This window comes from Anolis sagrei, chromosome 3, assembly GCF_037176765.1.
Source record: "Anolis sagrei isolate rAnoSag1 chromosome 3, rAnoSag1.mat, whole genome shotgun sequence".
In the NCBI taxonomy this organism is placed as follows: domain Eukaryota; kingdom Metazoa; phylum Chordata; class Lepidosauria; order Squamata; family Dactyloidae; genus Anolis; species Anolis sagrei.
In genome coordinates, this window is record NC_090023.1 from 75797114 (window position 1) to 75806766 (window position 9653).

Sequence of the window (9653 nt, forward strand, 5' to 3'; positions counted from 1 at the left end):
CTATCTCCTTCGCCTACCTTTAAGAGCTTGGGTGTCATTTTGGATTCGCAGCTGACAATGGAAGCTCAGGTCGCTGCTGCCAGCAAACAGGCCTTTTTCCATCTACGACAAGCGAGGCAATTGGCACCCTACCTATCTGATGAGGCTCTGGCAACAGCCATCCATGCCACGGTCACATCTAGGCTGGACTATTGCAACGCCCTGTATGTTGGCCTTCCGATGTCTACGACCCAAAAGCTCCGTATTGTTCAGAATGCGGCAGCCAGGCTACTCACAAGAACACCCATGAAATGCCATATAACACCAGTGTTGCGGCATTTGCATTGGCTTCCAACTGATTACCGTGGTCTATATAAGATGCTAGTTCTGACCTTTAAAATTCTTTACGGCCAGGGTTCATTGTATCTTAGGGACCGTCTCTCATTCTCCCATCATCGGAGGTCGCAACGACCATCCCAACGTGATTTACTTTATATACCGGGTCCTAGAGAAGTGCACCTGGAAAGGACCAGACGCAGAGCTTTTTCTATTTCTGCCCCTGCCTTGTGGAATTCCTTGCCGCCCTATATGAGAGCCATTCGTGAGTTAGGGCCTTTTACCCTAGCACTTAAGACCTGGCTTTTTACTAGCGCTTTTGATCTTTGTTATTTTTATCCAATCTGTATGTATATTTTTATCCTTTAGAATTTTAGCTTGTAAATCGCCTAGAGCATCTTGGATGGAGGGCGATTAATAAGTAATTAATGATGATGATGATGATGATGATATTATTATAATGTAATACAATATAATACTAATAAAATATTATAATTCTATATTTTATATTACATGTAATATTACTAATAATCTATATAAATAAAAATGTAATGTTCGTTTGTGCTACCATCAGAACTCAAAAACCACTGGGGGAATTGACACCAAATTTGGACACAAGACACCTAACAACCCAATGTATGTCCTCCACTGAAAAAAAATGATTTTGTCATTTGGGAATTGTTGTTACTGGGATTTATTGTTTACCTACAATCAAAGAGCATTCTGAACTCCACCAATGATGGAAATTGGGCCAAACTTAGCACACAGGGCTCCCATGACCAACAGAAAAAACTGGAAGGGTTTGGTGGACATTGACCTTGAGTTTGGGAATTGTAGTTCATCCACATCCAGAGAGCACTGTGGACTCAAACAATGATGGATCTGGATCAAACTTGGGACGAATATTCCATATGCCCAAATATAAACACAGATGGAGTTTGGAGGAAATAGACCTTGACATTTGGGATTTGTAGTTACTGGGATTTATAGTTCACTACAATTAAAGAGCATTCCGAAACCCACAAACGACAGAAATGGGGCAAATGTCCCACACAGAACCCCCATGACCAACAGAAAATATTTAAGGCCATCCAGTCCAACTCTCTTCACCAGGCCAAGAAAATGTAATCAGAGCCCTCCTGACAAAGAGCCATCCAGTCATAAATATAGATAGATATGATTCTCACACACACACACAGATATATAGTATCATAGATTTGAAAGAGACCCTTAAAGAAGGACTATGATATGTTGCATATTCCAGAGTAGGCAAACCAGACACTCTCCACATCAACACTGACAAAGAAACAACAAGAAATACTGTTTACTCACAAGCAGAAAGGAATTACATATATTAGAAACCAACACTTTCTCATTGCTTTATTTTCCAGATCACCAGACTGGGCCACAGCAACGCGTGGCAGGGGACAGCTAGTATTACAATATAATTGTATAGTACAATATAGTAATATATAATACTTATATTGTACTATGCCAATAATATAAAATATTGTATGTATATATATCTTGTAAGCCACTCTGAGTCCCCTTCGGGGTGAGAAAGGCAGCATATAAATGTCGTAAATAAATAAAAAAGTTTTGCAGGGATTACAGAATTTCATGGAAGTGCAAACGTGAGATACTGTCATGGGTTTTAGTTGATAGTACAATTTTATGTTTATATAGTTAGTTCCTGGTTTTCAAGGGAACATGCATGTGATAGAGTCGTTATATGTTGGAAACTACTACAAAAACAAATATGTATAAGCATCCAGCATTGATTATTTGCTTTTAAAATGTTGGGGAAAGGTTTATTTTTTCCCATCGACCCAATTTGGGTCATTCTAAATCTGGGAACTGCTCACTGGAGGGAAGGATATTAGAGGCCACATAATGAGAAGACAGGAAAGCTTGGAGAAGACAATGATACTAGGGAAAATGGAAGGAAAAAGGAAGAGGGGCCAACCAAGGGCAAGATGGATGGATGGTATCCTTGAAATGACTGGCTTGACTTTGGAGGAGCAGGGGGGGCACGGTCAACAGGGAGCTCTGGTGTGGGCTGGTCCATGAGGTCACAAAGAGTCGGAAGCGACGGAACGAATAAACAACAAAAATAAAACTGGGAACATGTTATCTAAACAACAATGTGTTTTGTGCTTGGAATAACTGGTGTTAGTTTACACAACCATAACATTACAGTCAAAATGTGTTCAACAAGCCATCTCTTTGAACCTTTAAACCATTATAATTAAAGTAGGGGAGGGTCCTTACCTAGATTCCAGAACCCCTTGGGTTCTAGGGTAAACTACAGAGAGTCTGTCATTTGGTCACAAAACTCCATTTTCATTTACAGTAGAATCTCGCTTATCCAACCTTTGCTCATCCAACATTCTGAATTATCCAGCGTAGTCTGCCTCTCACCCAGAATAATGTCCAGGGTGGGAGAAAGAAAGAATGCTTGTCTGTTTTGATGCTAAATTCGTACATACTGTAATTACTACATAACGTTATTGTGTAATGAACTGCTTTTTGTCAATTTGTTGTAAAACATGTTTTGGTGCTTAATTTGTAAAATCATAACTTAATCTGATGTTTAACAGGCTTTTCCTTAATCCCTCCTTATTATCCAACATTTTCACTTATCCAGTGTTCTGCTGGCCCGTTTATGTTGGATAAGTGAGACTCTACCGTACTTTGAGGAAAGGGTTAGGATCCAGTCAATACTCACCAATTAAGGTAATATTTATTAATGAAAGAGCTGAAAGTGAAAAGTGTACACATTCCCTTTTCTGCTATTTCTAATTCTCAGTATCCTGTGTGATACATGTCTCTCATTGTCCAGGAAGGCAAAGATGGTGGACAGACCAATGTCAACAATCTAGATATCACATTATATTAAACATTAGTAAGATTACAGCAAAAGATTCCTGAATGATGTCATTCTTGAACAACGTCTGTGTTTCCATTGCACACATTTTTCTGGGAAAAAAACCTGAATAACGAGAGAAATGGTAATTGCCACAGATACATTGATCATTTCCAGATTCATGTAGCAGACAGCTGAAATTTCAACATGTCAAGAAAAAAAATCAAACTATCATTTAACAAAGCTTTGGGACTGAACCTCACAGATTTTGTCGCCCTCATCTGTCACATTGCTCTCTGTTCCACTGAGCCATTTTTCAGTTCTAGTGAACTGCACTTTATTCATTATGTTGGCATAAAAGCTCCACTTCTCCTAGGTGATCCCCATGGAATTATTATTGATTTTTTATTTGTTGTAATGGGGAAAAGCCTGTTTACAAGCTCACTTGCAGGAGAACTCAAAACTATTAAATGTTGCCACTAGCGATGTCTGCATGTGCCCAATGTGGCGTAGCATGGAGTAGAAGTGTGAAAGCAGAGAAAAAGGAACAGTCTCATTTTATATTTTAAGAGCATTTATATATTTATGCTCACTACAGGTAACAAAAGGCTATAGAAATTTTGTTTTAAAAGATTACAATGTTTCATTTGTCTTCTGCTAATGAATAATTCATAACACATCTACCACAGAGCTTGGGGAAGTTCCTTTTTAATTGTTCTTCCCAGAATTCCTCAGCCAGCATGGCTACTAGTCAAAAAAGAGTATCCCATTCCCACCACCACCACCCCAAAAAAAGCTCTGGTCTCCATATAGTATTTGCTGTGGAACAACTAGGCATATGGAAACTTAATGTTTATTTTGGACGGAAGCCTCATTCAGCCTTTTATTTTTTCATGATTCTGCATTTTTTTTTACAAATTTTATTATTTAGTTTCATTCATCTTTGATTTTATGTGGGCTTAGAATTTAAGTTTTTGTAGAAAGATGATTAATAAGATATACTGTTCCATTTTTTTCTTTTAAAAAGACCTTAACAAAATTGTAATTAAAATGCTTTAATAGGAAGTGATACAGTAGAGTAAGGTGGAGCAAAATGTGAGCTCTCATGTTAAGCCCTGCTTCATAACTTGGCCAGAAAGAATGCACAACCCTCTGATACAGAGGCTACTTTCATACAGTTCTTACAGTCTAGAAGTTCTTCCTACTGTTTAGGCAGAATCTCATTTCTTATCATTTGAATCCATTGGTTTATGTTCTAGTCTCTGGGGCAGTAGAAAATAAGCTTGCTCTGTCTTCTACATGATACAACTTTATCTGTTTAAAGGTGGTTATATTATTTCTCAATCTTCTCTTCTCCAAGCTCCCTAAGCTATTCCTCACAGAGCTCAGTTTCAAGACCTTTTCAATTTTGTTCATTCTCTTACGGACACCTTCTACCCTGTCAATATTCTTCTTGAACTAGAATTTTTTTCCAAATGAGGTCTGACCAAAGCAGAAGAGTGATACAATTATTTCACTTGATCTGCACATTATAGTCCTGTTGATGCAACCCAGATCTTCATTGGCCTTTTTGGTTGCTACATCACACAGTTGATACAAAATTTGGAATCTTTTTCCCTGTCCCCAAAACTATTTTGGGTCCTGGCTTTGGGTGTGGTCCAAAGACCACTTTCCCCTCCATCTTCATTCCTCAAAATATCAATTCTTCAGCAATCAAATTGTGCAGACACAAAGCAATTCTTCAGGACATGGGATTATCTGCTTTTTCTTTATTTTGAAGTACGGTGCACATTTTCAAAATTTTATCTGATTCATTTTACATTTATTGTAAAAACTGCTGCAAGAGGTTGAAATAGGGGACTTATGGTGAATTTTGTGGGAAGTAGACTGTTCTTCTAAATGGAGAACCAATTCATGATCAACACAGCATGGGCTAGCCAAATAGCACTGTACACATATAGCCCAAAAATAAATGTTCCCTGAACATTAAGCCTCCACATATTGCAAATGTATTTCTACTACAAGTTCTTTATTAAAACTGTGGTCATCTAGTACACACGCCAGAAGTGATACTAATTCACTCATTGGATGTCAAGATAAAACCTCCAAACACTGAACAGCTATCTGAAGACGACAGAGGCTTCTCCGGCTATTGAAGAAACGGTGTTTCCAACAAACATTTCCTGGAAAGACACCATAGGGATGGTGTTTGCATTTGGATGGTGAAATGCATCAAGAAAGCATTTTCTTTCAAGTGAGACTAAGCTGTGGAAGCTTTTCCTTGTAAAATATGGCCTGACTCAGTTGGAGCTATTTGTTCTTCAGGCATCTTTTACAATGCACTTTATCTTTTTAGTAGCACGCCACATGCCCTTATCTTTGTTACTGTTCATTCCCAAAGAACCTTTGTTGTAGTGTGGGATAAATGTTGATTGGGCTGCATTGACTAATTTACGAGTGATGATGTAGGGATTATTCCACTGAGAGGAGAAGCTGGATTTACTAGGCTTGCTTGTTCTCCGTCCTAGCATTTGTTGGAATTCCACACTGTGACTCTGGCTCTCCTTATCATAGAATCATAGAATCAAAGAGTTGGAAGAGACCTCATGGGCCATCCAGTCCAACCCCCTGCCAAGAAGCAGGAATATTGCATTCAAATCACCCCTGACAAATGGCCATCCAGCCTCTGTTTAAAAGCTTCCAAAGAAGGAGCCTCCACCACACTCCGGGGCAGAGAGTTCCACTGCTGAACGGCTCTCACAGTCAGGAAGTTCTTCCTAATGTTCAGATGGAATCTCCTCTCTTGTAGTTTGAAGCCATTGTTCCGCGTCCTAGTCTCCAAGGAAGCAGAAAACAAGCTTGCTCCCTCCTCCCTGTGGCTTCCTCTCACATATTTATACATGGCTATCATATCTCCTCTCAGCCTTCTCTTCTTCAGGCTAAACATGCCCAGTTCCCTAAGCCGCTCCTCATAGGGCTTGTTCTCCAGACCCTTGATCATTTTAGTCGCCCTCCTCTGGACACATTCCAGCTTGTCAATATCTCTCTTGAATTGTGGCGCCCAGAATTGGACACAATATTCCAGGTGTGGTCTAACCAAAGCAGAATAGAGGGGTAGCATTACTTCCTTAGATCTAGACACTATGCTCCTATTGATGCAGGCCAAAATCCCATTGGCTTTTTTTGCCGCCACGTCACATTGTTGGCTCATGTTTAACTTGTTGTCCACGAGGACTCCAAGATCTTTTTCACACGTACTGCTCTCGAGCCAGGCGTCACCCATTCTGTATCTTTGCATTTCGTTTTTTCTGCCAAAGTGGAGTATCTTGCATTTGTCGCTGTTGAACTTCATTTTGTTAGTTTTGGCCCATCTCTCTAATCTGTCAAGATCGTTTTGAATTCTGCTCCTGTCCTCTGGACTATTGGCTATCCCTCCCAATTTGGTGTCGTCTGCAAACTTGATGATCATGCCTTCTAGCCCTTCATCTAAGTCATTAATAAAGATGTTGAACAGGACCGGGCCCAGGACGGAACCCTGCGGCACTCCACTTGTCACTTCTTTCCAAGATGAAGACGAAGCATTAGTGAGCACTCTCTGTGTTCGTCCACTTAACCAATTACAGATCCACCTCACCGTAGTTTTGCCTAGCCCACATTGGACAAGTTTCCTTGCCAGAAGGTCATGGGGGACCTTGTCGAAGGCCTTACTGAAATCCAGGTACGCTACATCCACGGCATTCCCCGCATCTACCCAGCTTGTAGCTCTATCGAAGAAAGAGATCAGATTAGTCTGACATGACTTGTTTTTGATAAATCCATGTTGACTATTAGCGATGACTGCATTTGTTTCTAAGTGTTTGCAGACCACTTCCTTAACAATCTTTTCCAGAATCTTGCCCGGTATCGACGTGAGGCTGACCGGACGGTAGTTGTTTGGGTCGTCCTTTTTTCCCTTCTTGAAGATTGGGACCACATTGGCCCTCCTCCAATCTGCTGGAACTTCTCCCGTTCTCCAAGAACTCTCAAAGATGGTTGCCAATGGTTCCGAAATGACTTCCGCTAGTTCCTTCAATACTCTTGGGTGTAGTTGATCTGGCCCTGGGGACTTGAACTCATTAAGAGCGGCCAGGTATTCCTGGACGACTTCTTTCCCAATTTGGGGTTGAATGTCCTCCAAACCCTCATCCACTCCATCTTGCTGAGGTTGAAGACTCTCTTTTTGTGAGAAGACCGAGGCAAAGAAGGCATTAAGTAGTTCTGCCTTTTCCCTATCCCCTGTCAGCATTGCCCCATCTTCTCCTCGAAGAGGTCCTATCGCCTCCTTGTTTTTCCTTTTTCTACTGACATAAGAATAGAAGCCCTTTTTATTGTTTTTAATGTCTATGGCAAGTCTGAGCTCGTTTTTTGCTTTAGCCTTGCGGACCTTTTCCCTACAGGTGTTGGCTATTTGTTTGAATTCTTCTTTGGTGATTTCTCCCTTTTTCCACTTCTTGTGCATGTCTCTTTTGTGTCTTAGCACAGTTAGAAGTTCTTTGGACATCCATTCTGGCTTCTTTGCACTTGTCCTATTTTTTCTCTTTGTTGGCACAGTTTGCAATTGCGCCTTGAGTATTTCACTCTTGAGAAATTCCCATCCATCCGTAACTCCCTTGTCTTTTAGTATCTGTGTCCACGGAATGCTGCTCAGCGTTTCCTTCATTTTTTGGAAATCAGCTCTCCTAAAGTCCAAAATGCGGGTTTGACTTGTCTTAGTTTCGGCCTTCCTTTGTACCTCAAATTGCAGGAGCACATGGTCACTTGCCCCATTATGAAATGGTTGAGCCAACTTTACACGAACTGAGCATCTCTGGTACTGAGAGTGCATCTATACTGCAGTATTATTACAGTTTTACACCACTTTAACTGCCATCAATCAGTGCTACAGATCATGGGAGTTGTAGTTTGGCAAGGCAATTGCATTTTTTTTTTTTGCAAAGAAAGCTAAAATGTGCTTTTGTTCAAGACACTCAAACTCTTTTGTCAGAGGTGGTGCTTTCACCCTTCTTAATGGTAGTTCTGCAAGTGATTCATTGACATGCAGGAAACTTGCCTAAACAACCCAAGAATGGCTGGGGTGTCCACCTGCACCAAGGAGGAACTGATCTGAGCCTCAGCAGTAATCCCCAGTTCTGGCTGGTTTGCTGTTTCATAGCATTTGCTGACACAGGCATTTTACCCAACAAAGCAGACTACTCCCAAGCACTTCAAAACATACAAGGGATGAATCACCATGGCTACCAAAATCCCTCCTATAATGGGGATGTCTACTTTAAAACGTCAAGCTCGCCAACCTTTTATTTGCATCTGACTGACAATGAATGGATCTCCTGTACAAGCACTTTCTTTTGTACCCAAAGTAGCTCAAGTCAAACTAAAATCTAGGTCAATGTGATAACCAGTAAAGGTGTGATATTTAGAGGACACAAATTCATCATTAGAAACTGTGCAGTCTGCAGAGTAACTATCTCTCAAATCAGCATAATGTTTTATGTAAATCACAGACCATTCTCCATTTAAAAACACACATAATGCGTAATACTGTATTCTTTTCAGTATGGGAGAAATACTATACTGATGCTTTGTTGTATTGTTGCAACTATCTTTATTTGACATATATTAATAACAGTTTCAAGATTACTCACAAAGAGCTGGCGATATACATTGCCATTGTCATTATAAACAGAAATGTCAGTAAAAGACCAATAAAAACAGAAATAGCAGACAAAAGCCAAAGACATCTTTAAAACTATTAAAAGGGCAAAAGAGAGAAAAAGAGAAAAGTGTTGGTGCCAGACAAACATAAATAAGGCAGAGTTGCAAATCGAGGCACAACACAAAAAGGCCCTTTCCCACATATAACAAAAAGTGACAGTGAGAGAACAAAATGGCAGTCTCGCCTATTTTAGGTTCTAACTTTGCCCACAACAGCCTTCAGTCCCACCAGTGGCAGGAGACCCAGCAGTTGTTCCCTAAGTTGACAGAAAAAAGCAGATCTGGGGGAAATTACACTGGAGTTCTGCCCCTGCCCATTGCTAGTCCCAACCAGAATATATTTACTGAATCAACTGCTGTGTTTCAAGTCAATATTTACACAATCTCATTGATTCAGTGGGTCTATTCTACTTGAGACAAGCAATTAGATTTAGGTCCAAAATCCCTCAACCAGCATGGTCTGTGGCCCTGGGTATATCTACACTGTAGAACATAAGCAGTTTGACACAATTTTAACTGACCTGGCTCAATGCTATGGAATCATGGCAGATAGTTTTACAAGGTTTTTAGCCTTCTCTGTTAAAGACTGCTGATGTCTCATTAAAATACAGATGCCAGGATTCCATTGCAGTGGTATTAATTTGCATCAAGTCTGCCGTGTAGATGTATCCCTGATCCCTGCAGTGTAGATGTATCCCTGATTCTAGGAACTGTGGTCCAA